General features: G+C 43.7%; 1 protein-coding gene across 5 annotated transcripts in view; it reads right to left on the minus strand.

The window, feature by feature from the left end:
* Positions 1-23,148, minus strand: part of QKI (QKI, KH domain containing RNA binding) — a 165,447-nt gene that overhangs the window by 73,994 nt on the left and 68,305 nt on the right. The gene's annotated exons all lie outside the window — the stretch shown is intronic.

A 23,148-nucleotide genomic window follows, 5' to 3' on the forward strand; every position in this document is an offset into this window, starting at 1 on the left:
CACAAACTGAGTAAACAGCAGGCTACCCAAGTAAGAAGCAAGTTGTTTTACTTTAATTCTCTACAGGACTACTGTATTTGCTACCAAATTATGAGACCAAGTTGATTTGACAATGCCATCTGATTTCCAATAATAATAATAATAATAATAATAATAATTATTATTATTATTATTATTATTATTCCGCTTAATCTTGAGGAATCCAAGTGGATTACAGCAGTAAAACAAGATACAATTAAAAGAAAAAAGCATTAAAAGTTCCAAGATCCCCGTCCCTCCCCCCACCCGGTCATAAAAACATAATGAATGCTAAAAAGAGATTAAACTAAAAAAGAGATTAAAAACCAATGATGTACAATAAAAATTAAAATGAGATAAAATTTCAGGCAGAGATCGGGTAGAGTAAAAGGTAAATATGGAGAATAATGGGAGGAGGGAGGGGGAGGCAGGTTAACAAGGATGTACTAATCCGGAAAGGCCTACCGGAAGAGATCCGTCTTAATAGCCTTCTTAAAGGTTTCCAAAGTGGTAATCTGACGGATCTCGTCTGGCAGTGCAATTAGTTTTCAAATTTCAGGTTCCTAGTACAAGGCACATAAAATAAGTAGTGTAATAAAAATGGCATATTGTTAAAGGTGATGAATCTGTGCCCCTCCAAAATACTGTTTCGAGTACAACACTGGGAGGCCCACCACTCCCCACTCCTCTGGTATAATACCAGGTATGCAAGACAGAGTCAGCTGTAAACCTGTTGGTTGGGGGGGGGGGGGTGCAACGTCACAAAATGGTAGCCTGGGATGGAGCTTATTGCAGCCACTCGCTGCATCTCTGACAGGCCATGCACTGTAGAGAGTTCCTGTACTGATATGAATCAGTATTTACCTGGAAAGAATCCCAGGAAATCAGAGAGGTTCTAACACTGAACAGGATGAAGTTGTTAAGAATTAATCCTGGTGCTCTTCTACTACCTCTCTTGCCTGCTGTTCATATGACCTACTTTTCTAGTTCTAGTGAAATAACCTTTGTTAAGGATTCTGTTCAAAGTTCCAGTCAGCCATTACCCCCACTCTCCCTCTCTCACAATCCACAGGGAATATACATGTATGTTGTTAAAACTGAGAACAGTTGGTGCAAGTGTGTTTTACATTCTCAAAGGCCTGTTACGGACTGCCAAAATAAAGCTGCTTCGGGTCTCTTTGGAGGTATGCTGTTTAAATGATGCATGCATCCTAAGAATCCGAAAGCTGCACCAAAGCTGCACTCCAGTGCTTAGGAATGGAATGTGGCTTTGTCACGACCTCCGGACTCTTAGGACCCATGCATCATTTAAACAGCATACCTCCAAAGAGACCTGAAGCAGCTTTATTTTGACAGTCTGTAACAGGCCAAACAGAGACAAAAAGTACAGCAGAAAAGAAATGTCCTTTTCCTTGATGTTTCAGACATTGTGGGACCCAGAACAAAGGGGGGAGGGGGGTAGTTGGTTGGTCAGTCAATCCTAGGCAAAAAAAACTGGTAAAAGATTTCTGTAAATTATTGAGCATGTGGTTCAGAAGGAAAGAAAGCAAATGAAGATTATGGCAAAAATGTTTGGTTTCTTCTGGAGGAAATAGCTATCTCCTTACACTCCCTATTCTGACGGCCAACTTTCAATGAATCTGAAAGAACAGTGAGTTACAGTTTTGCAAACAGGAGCATCATAGTGCAAACGCATCTATATGCTTTAACTTGATTGTTGGTCTTCTTTGTTTTGAAATAAAAAATACCACCCATCCCACCCCCAAAAAACCACCCCAATCAGCTGCTGTAGGTAAGATGAGAAGAGATCAGGTTGTGTGGTTCCCTTTCCGCCCCGCCCACACATACAAAGCATCCTACCTGGGTTGTACAGCTTTTGTTTTGTTTTGTTTTGTTTTGTTTCAGCCACAAAGCTTGTGCTAAACATTCCTTAAAAGATGAGAGAATCTCTGGTATGGCAGAAGGCTTCCAGAAATGTTACAGAAGATATAATATATAGAATTTTCTTTCTAAAAAATAAATCAACAGTACTTTTGGAAGCAGAGACTTCTTTGCCAATCCCCACTGCAGAGCCTTGCTTTTAGGCAGAAAGGGAAAGTGGAGACACACAGAACCACTGGAGCATTTGATAAGTGGCCATGGAGCCATGTCATTGATGATAAGAATCTGCTTGGCCCTGAACTACCAAAGAAAGGCAGCCTTGGAGTTAATACTGAATGTTGAGTGCACAGAACGTGCTGCAAGAGATAACTTATCAAAATGTTTGGGAACAGCAAACACAGTACTATCAATTTCCAACACATGACAATGTAAAATTGTCCAGAGATGTTCAACCCAGATGCATTTGATTTTAATAGTTAAATATGAAGTGACTACTACAAAGTTAACAACTTTATCTAATCTCGTGTTCCTTCCCAGACTGGGGCTGAAGGAAAGATATTAAAGACATTAGAAAGATTGCATTTAAAAACATACAAAAAATTTAAAACCAGATTAAACCATTAACTCTACTCTTTCTTCAACTCTTGACAGCTTTGCCCCTATTTCTGTGCACGTGTCTTCCTCTACGAATAGGTCTCAGCCCTGGCTTACTCCCATTGTTAGGTTCCTCTGGTCCTGCTCTCAAGCAGCTGGACGTCTTTGAAAAAAGTCCCAGGAGTGGGCCGATTTTATTCATTATAAATTCGTCCTTTTATCCCTCTCACATGCCCTGTCTATGGCAAAACAGAATTACTATAAATCATTGATCTGTGCCAATGAGAGGCACCTGCAGCATTTGTTCTCCTGCTTCAACTCCTTCCTAAAATCTTCTTCTCCCCCCGTCTCTTCATTATTTTCCCCTACCAACTTCATCAACTACTTCATTACTAAGATCACTACTATCTGATCTGATATAGTTCTTCCTGACTTGTCTTCCATCACTAATCTTCTGATATCTTCAACTAAAAAATTCTCCATGTTTCCTCTTCCAAACGTGCAACCTGTTCTCTTGATCCAATTCCCTCTCGCCTTCTAATCTCTATAGCCCCTTCTTTCCTCCCCTCCCCTCACTTCTCTTTATCTTTAATCTCTCTCTTTCTACAGGCTCCTTTCCTTCGGACTTTAAACATGCTCTCGTTTCCCCAATTCTGAAAAAATCTTCTCTTGACCCCTCTTCTTTCTACAGCTATCATCCAATTTCTCTTCTTCCTTTTCTTTCTAAGGTTTTGGAACCGGTCATTTATTCTCACTGTCTTGAGTTTCTCAAAGCCAACTCCATTCTAGATTCCTTTCAATCCGGTTTCCGCCCGCAGCATTCTACAGAGACGGCCCTTACAAAGATCTCTAACGATCTTTTACGGGCCAAAGCAAATGGCCTTTACTCTGTTCTTATTCTCCTTTATTTGTCTGCAGCCTTCGACACCATGGATCATTGTCTTTTAGTTGATATACTTTCTGACCTCGGGTTCTTGAACTCTGCTCGATTGGTTTAAATCTTATTTGTCAGATAGATCTTTTGTAGTGGTTATGGGTGGTCAGACTTTGCCCTCTGTTCCCCTATCTGTTGGAGTTCCTCAGGGCTCTGTTTTGGGTCCCCTACTGTTCTCTCTTTACACACTGTCTCTAGGAAAACTTATCAGCTCTTTCAGTTTTTCCTATCATCTGTACACCAATGACACTCACCTGTATCTTTCCACCCCTGACCTTTCCCCAAGTCTGAAACTGCAAGTTTCATCTTGTCTTACAGCTGTCTCTCAGTGGATGTGTCATCAGCGTCTAAAGCTCAACATATTGAAGACGGAGCTTCTTGTGTTTCCACCTAAGTCCTCCCCTTCAATACTCCTTTTCTGTTTCTGTCAACAACACCTCTATTTGACCAGTCCAGGAAGCCCGCAGTCTTGGTTTCACTTTGATTTCTCTCTGTCTTTTATCCCCCACATCCAAGCCACAGCCAAAGCCTGTAGATTCTTTCTTTACAACATTGCCAAAATCCGTCCATTTCTATCGACACCTACTGCCAAGTCTCTGGTCCACGCTCTGGTGGTCTCCCGACTAGATTACTGCAACCTCCTTGTGGCAGGGCTTCCTCTCTCATCTTCGTCCTTTAATTTCCGTTCAGCATTCAGCAGCATGCATCATTACATCCACCCTCCTTTATTATCATCCCTTCACTGGCTCCCCTTTCCCTTCCGTATTCAGTATAAGCTTCTGTTGTTGACCTTTAAAGCCCTGCATGGACTGGCCCCTCTTTATTTATCTGAACTTCTTTCTCCGTACATTCCCACTCATAACCTCCATTCTAGTAGTCAAGGTCTGCCGTCCCAGCCTAGGATCTCCACTGCCCCATCTCGGATTTGTCCCTTCTCACTCCTGGAACCATCTTCCCCCACGAACACGGGTCATCACTTCTCTGACCACTTTTAAGTCTGAGTTGAAGACCATCCTGTCCCAGGCACTGTGTGATTATTGATCTGATTTTTGATTGGATAGTTGATGTTGTGGTTTTTAATTGTTGCCTGTTTATTTTAACCAATTCTATTTATATTATTACCTATTGTTTTATACGTATTTTGTAGATTGTACACCATTGGCAGGTTTTATTTTTATTGATTTAATCATGTGTATGTACAGAGCTGTGTACATTTACAGCACTACAGAAATAAACTATAATAATAATAATAATAATAATAATAATAATAATAATAAATAACATTTAATTTTTTTTAAAAAGTTATACAATTTAAAACAATACCCTTTTGTTAAAAACCTTCAGTTCTAAAAAGTCTGTCTGGATAAATAAAGTCCTCACCTGCCGACAGAAAGGAGGGGGCCATCCTAGCCTCCCTAGGGAAAGAGTTCCAAAGTCTAGGGGGCAGGAATTGAGAAGGCCCACCAACATAACCTGAAAGGTGGTGAGATTGAGAGGAATGCCTCTCCTGTGTAACTCAGGATCCTGGCAGGCTCATATGGGGAGAAACAGTCGGTCATATAACCTGCACCTAAGCTGTATAGGGCTTTATAGGTCATAACAAACACTCTGAATTGTTCCTGGAAACATGGCAGCTAATGATGCTGTTGGAACAAGGAAGTTGCATGATCCCTCTAACCATCTCCAGTTACAGCTCTTTGTACCAATTAAGGGCCCAAACAGACACGTCAAAATAAAGCTGTGTCGGGTCACTTTGGAGGTATGCTGTTTAAATGACACATGCATCTTAAGAGGCTAGAAGCTGCGCAAAAGCTGTGCTCCAGTCCTTAGGACTGGAGCATGGCTTTGGCGTGGCTTCCGGACTCTTAGGACACATGAATCCTTTAAACAGCATACCTTCAAAGTGACTTGAAGCATCTTTATTTTCGCCTGTCTGTTTGGGTCCTAAGTTTCTGAACATTCTACAAATGCAGCCCCATGGACAACAAGTTACAGTAATTCCAATTGGATGTAAGCATGGCACGTGTCATGGTGGCCAGATCAGGCATCTGCAGGAACAGCTGCAAAAGTTAGGTTCACAGGAAAAGACCAGACAGTGAAATCTTTCTAAAATAATTGAGCTGGAAAAGTTTGGAACCACAACAGGTTGAAAGTGAATCTCAGGTACTTTCTTTGTTGTGGACAGATGCTTACATAAAAATAGGGGTCTCTTAGATTGATCTTTGCCAACCTGTCACCCACACAAATGAGCACAGTAGAAAGCACAATCATCTTGAAGTGTTTTGTAGGTAGGAATTCAGGTTATGCCCACTTCATCTCTGACATTAGATCTGGTTTTTAAGATGATTGAGAATCAATTTCATTATCAGCAGTACTTCCTTCCTTTGCATTTCACATCGGTCTCGGAAAAACATGTTGGTCATCTCATCAGATTCCAGATGTTCTGGGTTTTTATACATGGTACAAGATGAGAGGTGCAATCATTTCTTCACCAACTTGATCACTGTGGAAACATCTCAAGACAAACAAAGGGGCAAACTTCCGTTCTTAAGACATGGAGGGTTCTAAGCTACACAACCTTAACTGGACAATTTATTGAACTGCTGTCCTCTCCCTCATGATCACTAATTATCATGTATGCCTGGCTGCGTACTAGCAGTGCCTATGGGAGGGTGTGCCCCGCCTACTTAGAAAGCTTCCAGAAGAAGACAGGAAGGTTGTGACAGTCATTCATATAAAGCAGTGGTTCTCAACCTTCCTAATGCTGTGACCTTTTAATACAGTTCCTCATGTTGTGGTGACACCCAACTGTGTCTCGGTTCCTAAGACCATTGGAAATATGTGTTTTCCAATGGTCTTAGGTGACCACTGTGAAAGGGTCATTCAACCCCAAATGGGGTTGTGACCCAGAGGCTGGAAACTGCTGACATAGAGGCTTATGTGCTTTCTGTGCAACAGAACACTACCTCTCATCATCTCTGTGACTGCAAAATCAAGACTATGCCTCGTGCTGTCACCTTGTGCTGGAGTCTACTTCTCTGGTTCATTCCCCAAAGTGAAGGACCAATTTGATTAGGAGAGGTTATTTAGTAGCAATACAGGTGTTAAAGTGGACCATTGCCAAAAGCATTTGCAAAGAAACTTGTCATCTCATCAGCTTCAAGAATAATCTTTCCACTGTCTACAGTTTGGCCTTGCCAGTCGCATGCACAATCACAGCACTTCCAATCTTCTTAGAGACTGTTCTTGCCTGAGTCTCACAGAGCCTTGTCAGAGATGTTGGTCTCCTAGGAGTATTAATAATAATCTGTGAAATTGAGTTCCTTTTCATCCCACTGTCAAGGGATTATCCATTTAGCATCCCCATCGCCAGGGCCTCAACTGAAGAGCTCCTTTACAGAGGTGAGATCAAATGAATTTTTCTGTAACACAGTTATGAAGGCTTTTTCTTGGAGTAGTTCACAATCCCAAAGAATGATAGGGGCATCAACATCTGTGCATCTCCAGCATACCTTACCTACCTATTGAACCTGATTTGTACACAAATGGCTGTGCTCCAATGGTGAAAGACTGTCTTGGCCTCCAACAAAGACGTCTAGCAAAGTGGCAATGAGTTCAGGTGAAGAAGAGGAGGTGTTGGCTTCATAATCCACATCTGATTCAATCCCTTGTGGGAAGGATTATGTGATTATGTCATGGTTGATGCAGTTATAGCACACTGCAGTTCCTTAGATACTGAAAATGGTACCCTGATGGGGTTGGTATAGCTTGTGTTGGTTGGTTAAGAAAGAGGTAGTGGACTGATATCGAGAGGCCATAGTTTGGCCAGACACGATGGAATGGCATTCAAAGGACAGGAAAACAAAGTGGAGAGCTGAAGATGAGTGTCATGCAAGGTTTTCAATAATGACTTGGGTGTCAGGCAGAGTTCCAACCCCACAGTGGTCACAGACTTCAGGCAAAACAGTCCAATGATGATGGAGAGGTGGTTGCCTTCCGTTTTCAGTATTCAGATTATGGATATGAAAAGATTGTATGTCTAGGGAGATGCAGATGAGGCTGATGAAACTGTCAAAGTGTCACAAAAAGATGGCCACTGCCTGGACAATCAATCCCTTGAAAAGCATTGACGTCTAGAAGCAGAATGATCTGTATGGTGTGGAGATTGAGATCGATGTCAGATTGGAACCATGGAGTGCCAGCATAGTTGTTGAAATGCCAAATGCTGTTGCTAGCACTGAGGAGAAAGGTGCAAACCGTGCTTTGGCATGCACACTGTAGAGGGCAAAACTGCAGTCAAAAATATTGCTAAAGAAGTCTAGAAGACTCTGAATCACTGCTGCAGACTGGCCCATTTGTGTGAGTCAAAGAGACCATGCAAAACCAAATAAATAACAACTCAGCTATAATGTATACTGCAATCTTGAAAAGTTAGCACCATGCCCATGAGGATACTAGTATGGTGAAGTCAAGTCAATGAAGCTATAAGAGGCTAGGCAACTTCCTGCAGATAATAGAAGATGTGCCCAAATTTAAGCAAAATGAGATATGCGATTTTTTAAAAAAGCTAGAAATATATTTCAGCTGTATATGAACTCAGTTAAACTAGCTATGTTGTACAAAGAGGCCTTCGGAGCTTCCATCAATGCCCCTTCCTACTCAAGCCTCACAGTTCGTCTTGCCCCTGACGTCAGGCCTGGGCGAGTGCGTGACCACTGGGGCAGTCGGAGGGGCTCGCCCAGGCCTGATGGAGCCAGCAGGAACCACGAGGCTTGAGCATCCCTTCGCTGGAAGGATGGGATCTGGATGGAAGGAAACTCCGAGAGCAGCGCTCCAGTCAGTGGGCCCCAGAGCCTCCTCCAGGAATGAACACTCCGGAGCACCGCCCTCAGAACTTCCTTCCATCCAGGTCCCTTCCTTCTAGCAAGGTATGCCCAAGCCTGGGACCTGGATGGAATGAAGCTCCGAGGGTGACACTCCGGAGTGCCCAGTCTTGGAGAGGGCTCTGGTGCCCGGCTGGATGACCTCGCAGTCTGTTTTAGCTCCGGACCTGCTGAGACTCCAGTGCTGTGCTTCCTGCACTCCAGGGCTGAGCAACAGAAGGACGAAGAGTTGGAGGAGGAGGAGAGGAAGGCAAAGTAGGCTTCGGGTGGCTGGGGAGGAAACAAGGGGTGAAATTGAGATTGTCTATGTGCATTTATGTTGGAATGTATATGTGATTATTGGATACTGAATAAAAATAATTCATTTTTTAAAAGAAATATAGCTGGGCTCTTTGTTGACAAAATAATTAAAACATTTTGGGTGGGGGAAGGAAAAAATGGAAGATTTTTTTCTATATTCACTACATTGAAAGAATGGCTATTCCCCATGCTTCAACTAAAATTTCAAATGTTTTTTAAATGTTTACTGTATATATTCGACTATAAGTCGACCTCCTGTATAAGCTGAGGCCAGGTTTGGGGGCCAAAATTATGGATTTTGATATGACCCGTGTATAAATTGAGGGTACAACTTATCAGCATGTAACAAAAGCTCTAAAGGATGAAGCAAAGGAAAACATTGACAAAGAATTTACAAAATTCCAGCAGGCATAACTGGTTATGCTACCACTAAAGGTGGATGGATAAGAGAGTAGAGTGAGGTCAGTGCTTCCAGGACAGATTACATTCTTGCCTTTCACCAGACGATAGTTCTTGTTTGTAAATAAGAGTTAAGTTACAATACCTACACTGACCCATGGATAATTCAGCTAAGTTTCTGGGAGTCAATTTTTTAAATTAATTTTCTAGACTTATACATGAGTATATACAGTAAATGTTATTTAAAACCAGCAAAAGAAGCTCTTTAATTAAAATGTATTCTAAAAACCGATTAAGAGCCAAATAAATCAGAAAAGATGCCAGAGTGGTAAATGATCAATTGTATTGTTGTTATTTCAAGCAAAAACTTTACAAAAAGCAGAATAAAAGGAACTTACTCCAATTACAAGCACAGGAAGAATACAAAGCGCACTGCTAAGCATATTGGCTTGGATCCAGATTTTGTGATAGCTCAAGATATAACTTTTACATCTTCAAGGGTGACAAGTGATACTGGCTGGGCAGCAGCAAAGCATATATGTGCATGCATGCACATAGGCTTTGAACTTATTCCATCCCACAAGCCTCCACCTCCTCCCAGGGCCACTATTCAGGATTTAACATCCCTCTACTGCAAACAATTTTGGCAGGAAGGAAGGTACAAGGCAGGACTCTTTCTTTGCTTTCATTCACATCAGTTTTACTAGGAAACAGCATGCATAGAGATTACTCTCCTTACAATCCCTATGGTATGGCTGCATCAGTGAAATGAGAAATAGGAAGGGGCAGATCACCCCCTAAAAGTCATACAGCAAGCAGGCGGCTACTTATGAAGGTAGGGTTGCCATAAGTCAGGACCTCCAAACCGGGACAAATGTAGGACAAATGTAGGACAATATTTTCAAATGTACGACACATTTTATACAAAATGGAGGGCATGCGAAAAATTGATGATTTTTAAAAAATGTTAATATAAATGCATGTTTCTTAGGCATGATCAAAATGGAGGACATTTTGGCATTATTCCTAGACAGATGACAGAAATGTACTTCCCTTTCTGGCCACCCCCCCTCCCCCATTCCAAAACACACATGAAGCACATTTGGGCATTTGCAAACTGACTCACACAGCTAGCTCTTTGCATGCTAATAATAATAATAATAATAATAATCATGGAAGGTCCCTTTGCAAACTGACTCACACAGCTAGGTCTTTGCATAATAATAATAACAGGTCCCTTTGCAAACTGACTCCAGGCCCGTAGCTAGGTCTTTAGGGGCCCTGGGGCAGAAAGTACATTTGGGGCCCCTATGTTTTTAATGTCTCGAGTCCTACTGCGCACCGCGGCCACCATCTTGGCACACCACTGTTTACATGGGGTGTGTGTCGATGACGTGACTAGGCTAGGGTTGCCATAATTCTCTACCACCAAATCGGGGAAAATGTAGGGAAAATATAATTATAATTATAATTATTATCCCACCTCTCTTATGGATGAAGGCGGGTTCCATAAAATAATCCATAACAGTTACATCAAACGAAAATCATAAAATCACAATGCCCAACCCAAAATTTCTAGGACAATATTTAGACCAAAGTGTAGGTGAAATGCTGGACAAAATTTACCCAAAAAGTGGGGCATTCAATAAAAATGGAGGCCATAACCAACTAAAAGCTAAAAATATTAACATTTTTTTTAAAAAAACATTAATATAAATCCTTATGTTACAGAGATCTTGTTGCATCTGTGAGACTAAATGCATCTGAGGAAGCAGGCTTTAGGAAAGCTCATGCTGCCAACTTCTTTCTTTCAGATAATAATAATAAGAAGAATACAATTCAAAGACAGAGATTTTGGATCACCTGTGAGACTAAATGCATCTGAGGAAGCAGGCTTTGGGAAAGCTCATGCTGCCAACTTCTTTCTTTCAGATAATAATAAGAAGAATACAATTCAAAGACAGAGATTTTGGATCACCTGTGAGACTAAATGCATCTGAGGAAGCAGGCTTTGGGAAAGCTCATGCTGCCAACTTCTTTCTTTCAGATAATAATAAGAAGAATACAATTCAAAGACAGAGATTTTGGATCACCTGTGAGACTAAATGCATCTGAGGAAGCAGGCTTTGGGAAAGCTCATGCTGCCAACTTCTTTCTTTCAAATAATAATAAAACTGAATTCAAAGGCATGGAGATTTTGGATCACCTCTGAGGTTAAATGCATCTCAGGAAGTGCAGCAGGAGGCATTGGTGGAGGAGGCCCAGGGTGCAATCCCTTGCTTGGGCATTAAAAAACCCCACTGTGCTAGTCACACTCTCTCAGTCTTAAGGGAAGGTGAAGGCAAACCCCCTATGAAAACCTTTGAGATAGTCACGCACTCTCAGCCTCAGAAGAAGGCAAAGGTAAACCCTCTCTGAAAAAAACTCCCTAGAAAACCCCTTGAAGTCGCATGCACACACACACATTCTCGCACACACCCAAGTCACACTGTCTCAGCCTCAGAGGAAGGCAATGGCAAAGCTTGCCACTAAAACCACCTGATGATGAAATGACAACACAGGAGGTGCCTGACACTTGGGAAGAGCTTCCCCAGGGGTCTTGCTGGAGGGAGCCATCTTGGGTAGGGTTGCCATATCCCGCCGGGGGGCGGGACTTTCCCGGTTTGGGGCGGGTCCGCACAGTCCCGCCCCGGTTTGGCCCCGCCCCAGGACACCCCCCACCCCACGACGGACGCCAAGCAGGGAAAGAAGCCTTGCCTCCGTTCCCTGCTTGGCCTCCTCCGCTGGCGAGGGAAGCGGCCTGACAGCAGGAAAGGGTCTCACCTCGGCGAGGCCCTTTTCCGCTGCCTTGTTGCCTCCTCCGCCGGCGAGGGAGGCGGCCTGGCGCTGCTCCCTGCTTCCCGGCCTCTATGGAGGCCCAAGCCTCCACAGAGGCCGGGAAAGGGAGTGGGGGCCGCGCCGCGATCGCGGGTGCCCTGCTCCCTCCTTCCCGGCCTCTATGGAGGCCCAAGCCTCCACAGAGGCCGGGAAGGGGAGTGGGGGCCGCCCGCGATCGCCGCGAGCGTGGGTGCCCTTCTCCCTGCTTCCCGGCCTCTATGGAGGCCCAAGCCTCCACAGAGGCCGGGAAAGGGAGTGGGGGCCGCCCGCGATCGCTGCAATCGCCGCAATCGCGGGCGCCCTGCTCCCTCCTTCCCGGCCTCTATGGAGGCCCAAGCCTCCACAGAGGCCGGGAAAGGGAGTGGGGGCCGCCCGCGATCGCGGGCGCCCTGCTCCCTGCTTCCCGGCCTCTATGGAGGCCCAAGCCTCCACAGAGGCCGGGAAGGGGAGTGGGGGCCGCCCGCGATCGCGGTGCCCTGCTCCCCCTTCCCAGGCTTCCCTGCTGCCTGGGAGACATCCTCTCCCAAGCTCCAGGGAGGCCTTGGAGCAGGCTCTGCGGCTGCGGAGCCCCTTCCCAGGCTTCCCTGCTGCCTGGGAGACATCGTCTCCCAAGCCCCAGGGAGGCCTTGGAAGACTCCGTGGTTGGAGCTCCGGCCACAGGGTCCTCCAAGGCCTCTGCGAGGCTGAGGAGGCCGCTTGTCATCGTGGCAATTGCCGCGATGACAGGCGGCCCCCACGCTCCTTCCCGGCCTGGGAGCAGGCTGAGGCTTCCTCCCAAGCTGGGAAGGAGAAGGAGGACAAGGTTTAAAAATGTAGGACCTTTTTTTTTTTAGCCTTGTCCTACATTTGTCCCGGTTTGGAGGTCCTCAGCTATGGCAACCCTAATCTTGGGGCAAAGTGGGGGGGAGAAGAGCAGGGGCCCAAAAGACGGAAGGGCTCTGGGCCTCTTCTAGCCAGGGCCGGAAGGCAGTGGCACCCACCCAAGGCAAGCCCCAGAAAGCCCTCCACACTACAGCACACACACACACGCACACGCACACACCGGGAGGACGAGGCCGAGGAAGAAGAGAAGCGGGAAAAGAAGGAGAAAGGAGGAGAGGAAGGAGAGGACCAAGAAAATCCCAGGATAGGGTTGCCTTGGTCCAAAACGACTTGAAGGCAAACAACAACAACAACAACAACGGAATGAATTGCTGGAGCTTGGCTTCAAGAGATGCCATCTCCCTCCCTCCCTGCTGCTGCATGTTTTTTAGGCAACCCTAACTTTGGCTGGGGGCCCTGGGGCAGAGCTCTCTTGCCCTCCCCTAAGGGGCTCGGGGAGGGGAGGGATGCCGAATGTTTTCGGCATCCCTCCCCTCCCCCAGCCCCTTTGGTCCTCTCCTCTGCTGCCTCGGTCGGCTCAGTCCCTGGCCAGCCCACATGGCCGCAGGAAGTAAACAGAGGTGAGACTCCTGAAGCAGGGAAAGGACTGTTCTGCTATTGGCCAGCCTGCCAGCCAATAGGAGGAGCTCCAGCCTCCGACAGAGCCCTAGGCAGCCAAGGCACAGTAACAAAGAGCAGCCAAGGCAAGAGCATCCAAGGCATGGTAACAAAGCCCAGGAGCGGGGGAAGACCCAGGAGAAATGCCAAACCGTACCGTGACCGTGCAGAACAGTCCAAAAACGGGAAATGCACGCCCCCCACCGGGTTATGGCAACCCTATATGAAGGGAGGAGGATTCCCCTACACTTTCATTCTCTCTAAACCTTTCCTGGGGGGAATGGAGTTCATACATCCACCATAGTTTCAGCCAGCCCTCCAATCCTCAGTAGATGTCAGGCTCATAGCTCCAGGTAAATGGCCAAAGAGGCAGCAGGACATTACAGTATAAAAAGATCACTACAGTTGGCCCTCCATATCCTTGGATTTTTTTATTCACAAATTCAAGCATCCACAGACTGAAAATATTCCAAAAATATAAAACATAAAAATATTAAAAACAAACCTTCATTTTGCCATTTTATATAAGGGACATCATTTTACTATGCCACTATATTTAATGGGACTTGAGTACCCATGGATTTTGGTATCCACAAAGGGTTCCTAGAACAAAACCCCAGTGGATACCAAGGTCCCACTTTATATGTCTTCACTTAAAATGCTAAATAGTTATCTACTCTCAAATCATTTTTCTTTAGCATGGTATTATTATTATTATTATTATTATTATTATTATTATTATTATTGGATTTCTTTATATGCCGCCCAATCACTGGGAATCCGGGCGGCTTACAACAGAGGGGATAATAGACAGTTCCCTGCCCTCAGGCTTACAATCTAAAAAGACACGACACAAAAGGAGAAGGGAATGGTGAGGGGGGAGGGGATGAGGTCCAGCATTCTTCTCTCCCTCTGAGGCCTGGACCAAGGCAGATGGACTGGAGAGAGGGCTCTTCTTCTTCAGGCTAGTCCTGGTGGAGCTGGGCCTGCCTGGTCAACTCCCTCACAGGCCGGAAGGTGATAGTTATGGAGGGAGGAGTCTCTTCTTCCAGGCTAGCCCTGATGGAGCTGAGCCTTCCTGGTCAACTCCCTCATAGGCCAGAAGATGACAGTTATGGAGGGAGGAGAGTCTATAGGCTGCAATCCTATAAAACCTACTCAAAGGACTGGAACTTACTTCCACACAGAATAATAAAAAAACTGCTAAGTAAAAAACAGAGAGAAGAAATACTTTTTCCTTTTAAAAAACAAACAAAACAAAAAATATTCACAAGACTAAAACAAATAATTAAAGTTGCAAAAGAGATGAAATTCTAAGACTCATTGAAAATGATAAATTATAAAGTGACCTGAATTTCAGAAGATCCATATCCCAGAAGAGCTCAAATAGGAAATCATGTATTGCTTATTAACAAAAATAAATCATATAAATTTGCCAAAAAGCTGAAAATAAAATAAAATGACGAGAAAAAAATTTCTTTTCACAATGCAGTTGCTTATAATTAGGAAACCTTTGTCAAAAACTTAACCCAAAAAATATGGGTCAGCTTATTCATGGGTCAGTGCAGTAACAGGCTCTTCCCCACCCCTGCTGTATCCCAAAAGAACAGGTGGGCTGCGGAGGAGGAGGTAGGGCAAGCATCCCTCCCCAAAACTTCACCCCCAGCATGGCTGACCCTCGAGAGACAGTCAGCCTGGAGATGAGGATGGAGGACAAACCTTGCCCCCACAAGCCTCGTCCCAACCATGGCTGCTCCATGGAAGGCAACCAAGATGGGGAGGAGGAGGCAGGGCAAGCACTTGCTACCCAAGCCTCATCCCCACCATGGCTGCCCCACAGCCAAGGTAGGGAGATGGAAGCAAGGCAGGCACCCGCCCCCTCAAGCTTCCTCCCCAGCCCAGCTGTCTCCAGAAGGGACAACTGAACTGCAGAGGAGGGGGATGAAGGGTGCTGAGAGTTTTACCCTTGACGTATCCATGTATTATACCTAAATCCTTAATTTTGGTCCCAAAACTTACCCTTGACTTATACGTTGGCTCGACTTATAGTCGAGTATATTTGATAAGCCTGTAGCAAGTACACTTGAGCTAAAAGGTCTTGCTAGAGATATTTCACTCAATACTGTTAGAATTCTTGAATAGCTGGACCCTTCGTATAACACATCAGAGCAATCCTATGTTTATCATTCCAGGATAATAATATTTACATTAAATATGGCAGGACACAATATAAAAAGATAGAAGTAACATTTAGTTCAAATTACTTCAATTATAGTGTCTCTCTTTACTCCATTTGATCGTTGTCACTAACTGAGTAATCCTGAAAACACTTAAGATAGTAGAAATCTCAGAATGAACTAGCTACGAAACAAGGTCTGTTCTTTATCCGTTAATCTGAAACGAACATGGAACAATGCATCATCAAGGTTTAATATCAAGATCAGAATTCAATCAGTGGATTAGGTTACATTTTAAACCATGCACCAGTTGGTTAGTTTTAAAATAAATGCCATTAAACCGCTTTAGGGGAATCACAATTTATAGCTCTTTTCTTCTCAGCACACTGCCCTGCATTATATGGGGAGTGTAAACAGAAAATTTTAAACAACTGAAGCAAGCAACTGTATGCCTTTTCTGGATTGTTAAAGATTTATTTTTTAATACAAACAACCTTAATTTACAAGCAAAATAATCTACAATCAAAGATAGGGGCAAAAGAATGAGAAAGGAAAAAAAACTATAAACTAATACACAGTAGGGCTCTGATACTCCAATCCCAGTAATAATGAAAAGAAAAAGAATAAAAGTAGAAAATAATAGTCTACCATTACAGATCAAAGTCTTCAATTGTCTTATCCTTTAGAACTCACATTAATTTGGCTACTTGGGCTAATGCAGCAAGTTTAACAATTCATTCTTCTATTGTCAGTGCTTTAGTCCATTTCCACGTTTGAGCAAATAATATTATTGCTGTTGTCATATATAGAAGAAGAGATCCATATTTATCCAGTTCTTTATCCATAATGCCTAACAAAAATGTTTCTGGTAACATTATAAAATCTAGCTTTAACATTTTTTGGATTAACATATATATCTTAGACTACTAACGTTCTACCTTCATAGAGGTCAAATATATATGAAAAAAGAACCTCCCCTATCCTGACATCCCCAATATTGCCATTTTTGACAGCTTATTTGGGGTTTAATACCATTCATAAATCATCTTATATAAGTTTTCTTTTAAAGCTACAGAAAGTAAAATTTATATATTTGGACCACATTTGCCCCCATACATTCATTCATATGGACATTATGCCCAAAATTTGGATGCACGTTATTACATATATTCTTTTACAGATTCATCTTTTATCTCTACTTTCAGAAGCTATTTATACACTTTGTTAAGTATATTGTCACCATTTATGTTTCTAGAGATACTTTTAATGCATTATGAATTTGTCAGTAACTCATTAGACAAACACCTATTGTAAACAAATTCCTACTGAATATCATTAGCAAGTAATGAAAGGGAATGTTGATGAACTCTCATGCTTACTTTCTGAGTTCAAAAGGATGTGTAAAAAGGAACTTTACACCTCTTTATGGGAAAGATGTAGGATTTCATTCCTTTCATATCACTATGGACAGATGAAACATCTGTATCAGATGCAGAACATTATGTATTTGATCCAACTGAGATGTATGTGACATGATATACAGTGCACCCTTCCCTTATGCAGAGGATCCATTCCGGAACCCACTCCACCCCCCCACCCCCCACATAAGGGGAAAACGCATATGCTCAAGCCCCATTAGAAGTAATGGGGCTCGTGCATGCAGCGCTCTGCATGGCCCTTTACTTTTTCCTGGCATACCAAGGCTTCTTCTGGTGCAGTAACGTTCTACGCACTATATGTGCTAACTTATATACATTTGATCCAGATATGATAGTTTGATGCTGTGTATAGAAGTGTTGACATACATATGCCTAGGTTCACAGTGGTATACATAGATACAGTATAGATTTATAATGATATATTATTCCTGCGAGTTGGTATGTTATACAGAACTGGGCTGTGATATTTTGGGGAAAATATAAAAGAGGTTATATGGGTTTAACAAACAGGTAACATAGGGTGCTGCTTAGATTAATAGTTATATAGATAGCAAAATGGGTGGTGCTTTTATATGTTTAAAATATCTGGCCATGGAGAAAGAGATGCAGGACCAGCTCCATTGGGCCTAGCCGAGATTAAGAAGCAGAGCCCTCCCTCCAGTCTATCTGCCTTGGTCCAGGCCTGAATGGGAGAGAAGAAATGCTGGACCTGATCGCTTCCCCAGCACCATTCCCTTCTCCTTTTGTGTTATGCCTTTTTAGATTGTAAGCCTGGGGGCAGATAATTGTATTAAAATAATAATAATAATAATAATAATAATAATAATAATAAGCCGCTCTGAAAGCCTTTAGGGCTGAAGGGAGGAGTATAAATACCATAAATAAATAAATTAAACTTTAGAGAGAGGACTTGTATTAAGTCTGCTGAATGCTTGGTAAAGGTATGTGAGGGAGTGTTTTGTTTTGTTTTTTTCTCTAAGAGTTTCTAAAGGCTTTTGGAGGCCTCTGTTTTCACTTACTACTTCCTTTAGCACCCTGGGAAAGAAGGATAAACAACCAAACAAGTGTTTTCAGAACTGTGAAATATTTTAAGCCTGCCAATTGTGCAGGGTGGAGCTAAAGCCTTTCAAATACAGCACACCAGCGTCATACACAGGCTTGCCATATGCAGCTTTGAGCTTATGCATACGGCAAGCCCAGGAGGACAAAATGGTGCATGAGCTTCAGGCGTGTGCACAGCACCATTCACGGGAGTATGCCGCCAGAGGAATCAATAGGATTCCAACATACGCATTTTTCCCTTATGGGGGGGGGGGAGTCTGGAATGGATCCCCCACATATAGGAAGGGCTCATTGTATTTTTATTTGACTGTGTGTTCTTGTACTTTAGTTCTGTCCAAAGATGCCATACTGATCACTTCTAATCCTCTATGACCATAGGAATAAACAGCTTTCTGCTCATCTACAGAAGCCTGATTGCTTGTGTCTGGGGGGAGAGTTCAACTGTTATTATTATTAACATTTATTTATAGAATGCTGTAAAGTTTGCACAGCACTTTACATAGCAAGGGTTAAATAAGTAAGTAAGTAAGTAAATAAATAAATAAATAAATACCAGGCAGCGTACAATCTAAAACATTACATGATTAAAATATCTCTAAAATAATACCAAATAGTATACAATAAAAACAAAGTAAGTAACTAGTCCTGACACTGTTACAGACAAGGAAACCCTGCATAGAAATATGTAGATAAAGAACACTATTATCCTACTAGCCAAATTGACTATCTAAACCAATTTTCTCAATTTCTATCATGTTCTTATATAGCACACCACCTATATTCATGGGCAGGGGTCGGCAACCCCCGGCCCGCGGGCCACATCCGGCCCGGCGAGACCTTGGGACCGGCCCGAGCCCAGTCCTGCCGCCGATTGCCAAAGGCCCCGCGCCGGCAGCAATCTGCAGCAGGACTGGGCCGCTCGTGCGAGAGGTCAAAGGCCCGGCCTCTCGCGCAAGCGGCCCTTAGCCGGCGGACAGGCAGGGCCAAGGAGCCCCGCTCCAGCGAGGCTCCTTGGCCCTGCCTGTTCCCCTCCGGGCAGGGAAGGAAGGGGGCGGGGGAGGAGGAGGAGGAGGGAGGAAGAGGAGGAGGAGGGAGGAAGGAAGGAGGAAGAGGAGGGAGGAGGAGGGAGGGAGGGAGGGAGGGAGGGAGGAAGAGGAGGAAGAAGGGGGAGAGAGGAAGGAAGGAGCAGGAGGAGGAAGAGGAGGAGGAGGGAGGAAGTAAGGAAGGAGGAAGAGGAAGCAGAAGAGGAGGAGGAGGATTTCCATTCCATTTGGTGAGTGTGACTTTCCAAAGTGCATTTTTGTGTATTTTCGGTGCATTTAATCCTAAAGGGTCTGCTGTAACAATGATAGTGGTGATGATGATGATGATGAAGGTGGTGATATTGATATCAGCCAGCTTCTGAGGCCTAAATGTCCTCCATTTTGATCATGCCTAACAAACATGCATTTATATTGACTTTTTAAAAAAATCATCAATTTTTTCGCATGTCCTCAATTTTTAAAAATGTGCCCTACATTTGAAAATGTCCTATATTATTTAATTATTTATTTTTTGGCTTCGGCCCCCCAGTTGTCTGAGGGATAGCAACCTGGCCCCCGGCTCAAAAAGGTTGCCTACCCCTGTTCATGGGGGAGGCATCCCTGAGCTTTGTGCGAATAAGCTACACCATGGATAATGGCAAACTGCAGGACAGGTGAGACAACAAGGAGGCAGCACTACCATCCAGCTCTTCTTTCCTTCCTGCTTCCCACCCTGCTGAAGGTGTTTGGTGAGCTCCTCACATGCCCTTCTCCTTCGTCAGCAGTCATGGGATAAGGAGAACGCAAGATTGTCCTTTTGCTGCCACCGCCACTCCCTGCTTTGTGGAACAGCCAGTCAGCAGCATCTGCTTCGGCCATGCCTGGATTGCCACCACCTCCTCTGCTACCTTCAGTTCATGCTTCTGAGACAAGAGAGGTGCAAGCCAGGGACTCGCTGCATGAATCTGTGCACCTCTTTTGGTGGCAGGCACTGAAATCTCACAGACAAGAACAAAAGGAAAACTGACTAACTGGATGCACTTCAGACAAATGCTGCTAGCTGGCTGGTGGAGAGGGGAACAGCCCCCCATTCTCATCCTATGATGGGCAATGATGGAGAAGGACACACTTTGGTTCTGCTCTCTTACTTCTACATTCCAATCTATGATTATCAACATATCCTATTCCAGTGTGTAGTCAATTTCCTCCTGGACTCCAGTACAGAATCTTTCAATTTCTTCCTTTCTGCCTCTGAAGTTGAAGCATAAACTTGGATTATGGTTATATTGATGGGTTTTCCCTGATGTCTTATTGATATAATTCAGTCAGATTTTGCATTATATCCCAACTACCTTTGCTACATCTCTCCACCCCATTTCTTCTTAGATTTTCTGACTCAAAGTGTTCTACTCCTGTCCATTTTAGCTAGCTCACTCTAAGTGTTTGCAACATTTATATATTGTATTTCTTGTTTCACAATGTCTACCTTCTCATAATTCATGTTTCTTACATTCCATGTTCCTATATTATGTTAGGCAGCTTCAGACACTCCTTTCACCTCTGAGAACCTCAGCAGCTGCACATTCTTTTGGCTTGAGTCCAGTTGCATCATTAGACACAGTGCTACTCGTACTTGCCATTTACTCTTCACCAGTAATAATAATAATAATAATAATAATTTGTTTTATTTATATACCGCTATTCCAAAGATCATAGCGGTGAACAGCAAGTAAGCTAATTAGCAAGTAAGCTAATTTGCCGCCAACAGTCTGGGTACTCATTTTAGCGACCTCGGAAGGATGCAAGCCTGAGTCGAGCTTGGGCCCTTTTGCTGGTCTTGAACTCGCAACCTTGTGGTTTCGAGTGAATGGCTGCAGTACAGGCATTTAACCACTGTGCCACCAGTAGCTAGTTAATGTCTTTGGGCCGGCAAGTCTCATATTCTGGCACTATCTCTCACTTTATTTTGGATTGACTCACTGTTGGATTTTCAAGTAAGACATACAGATGTGATTTACCAGTCCTCCCTCCTCTGCAGTATTATTAAATGTCAGCTATGATAACACTGCCCTTGCCTCTAAAAAATCGATCACCAGTGTCACCCCTATGAATGACACTGTTTGGCACACTATCTGGCTCCTCAACAAAACCTGTCTGATGTGAGAGACCCTACCATCAACCATCAACATAGCCTCTTGCCTCAAAAAAGCAGGCAATCCCATCAACACAGAAAGGCAGTGTCACGGTCACTCATTGAAGACTATCTACAAGAGAGTGATTTTGACAAGCTATTACTAGAATAGTAAGTTGGGTAAAATATCAAGGTGAGTACCTTATTAAAAAATAACAGAACAACATACAAACATTACACATCTACTGTCACAGGAAAAGCACACAAACATTCATCCCTTTTCCTGTTTGCACACATTGTCAACATTCTAATTATCCAATCTTCCTTTTGTAAGCCAAGATATTAATTATTAAGCTTCATGCACCCTCAACAAGTGCTTTGTCCTCCGCCTTCATGTGCAAGGGAAAATAAAAACACACAACGGTTAACTATAACATTCTATTACAGACAAACTAGGAAGCTATAGTTAGTGACTTTTAAACATGCCAAGATAGAAAACTAAATCATGGCTTTGTACCATGGCTTACTTGAAGATCATTAATTGGGTTTGCAATTTAGGGGGGGGGGGGGGGAATACTCTCAACTGTTCCTTGCTGGCTGATTTGCTCACTCCCACAAAAGGAGAAGCAAAATAGCTGCATACTACAGTCCGTCCTTGCCTACGCGGGGGATCCGTTCCGGATCCCGCTGCATAAGGCGAATTCCGCCTATGCTCGAGCCCCATTGGAAACAATGGGGCTCGTGCGCGGTGGCACGCGGGGCGCAACGGGCGCACGCACCCATTCAATTGAATGGGACGCGCCGCCCCACGCGTGCCCCGTGGCTTGAGCGCGTATGCTCAAGGCCGCGTATGGCGCGGGCACGCTGTACTGGAGTAGGAACATTTATGTCTCAGCTTAGAAACGTAAAAACCTTTATTTTGTGAGGAAAAAACAGGATGCCCCTTGTGCAACTTGTATAGTCACACTTCCTAGAGGCTTCCAGGAACACAGTCCCCTCCTTAAAAAATACAAATCTGAGAAATTTGTCTACTCTGCCATAGCAACAGGGAAACCAGGAAAACAGCCAGGGCTGTACATGGCCGACTGATGGCATGTTGCCCACCCCCAAATATAGCATACATATTAGTATGTCTAATGAAACCACCTGATTCTCTCCATTTAACAAGCAGGAGTGTTTTAATGTACTCCTTTTTCAAGATAGGAATAAGACCATGTGCCTTTCCAGAGGATTCATGCTGCATTTGACCTGCAGAAGGAGAACAACATTTCCAATTCTATAGGAACACATGACATACACCTGGTGAAAGTGCTTCATAATGAAAGTGTTTCATTTAGACATTAATGCGGATTTTAAAAGCTCACTTTTTACTTCACAGTTTTAGAAAAAAACATATTTTTATACGTGTGTCAAGATCAGGGTTGATAGGGTAACTGAAGGTGGGGATAATCTGACAAGTTTGCTGTATGTTGCCATCTTTATTTTATTCAGGGCATAGTGACCAAAGGCTAACAGCTTCTGAAATGGAGTCATATTTGGTATTTTATAAACAACCTTTACACACAATTGTCCCTCTGTATTTGCAGGGATTGCGGCGCCCAGCTGTGTTTGTGCTCATTCACTCACTTAAACAAGATGGGAGGAAAAGAGAGAGGGTAGCCCAATCATTAGCTCCAATACTCTGTGGAGAATAAAGCTGGCCATCTGCTTCACCGCAATTGCTGACAATGACACTTTGCCCTGGTTGGTGCCACACCATCCCCAGCCAGCCCAGCCATGAGATTAATGGTGAGGAGTAGATCAGGATACCCTCTCAATGTTACTTGACTTTGGAGCCACTTCACCAATGGAGCTCTGCTGAGAATGGGGTGGCAACAACTGGTGTAAAGTGTTCTATTGCCAGCAAGATTTTGAAGAGTCTCCTCAACCAAACACATACAATTTCTTTGTAA

This window comes from Sceloporus occidentalis, unplaced genomic scaffold (genome assembly GCF_023333645.1).
Source record: "Sceloporus occidentalis isolate IW3139 unplaced genomic scaffold, rSceOcc1.0.p SCAF_6, whole genome shotgun sequence".
Lineage (NCBI taxonomy): Eukaryota > Metazoa > Chordata > Lepidosauria > Squamata > Phrynosomatidae > Sceloporus > Sceloporus occidentalis.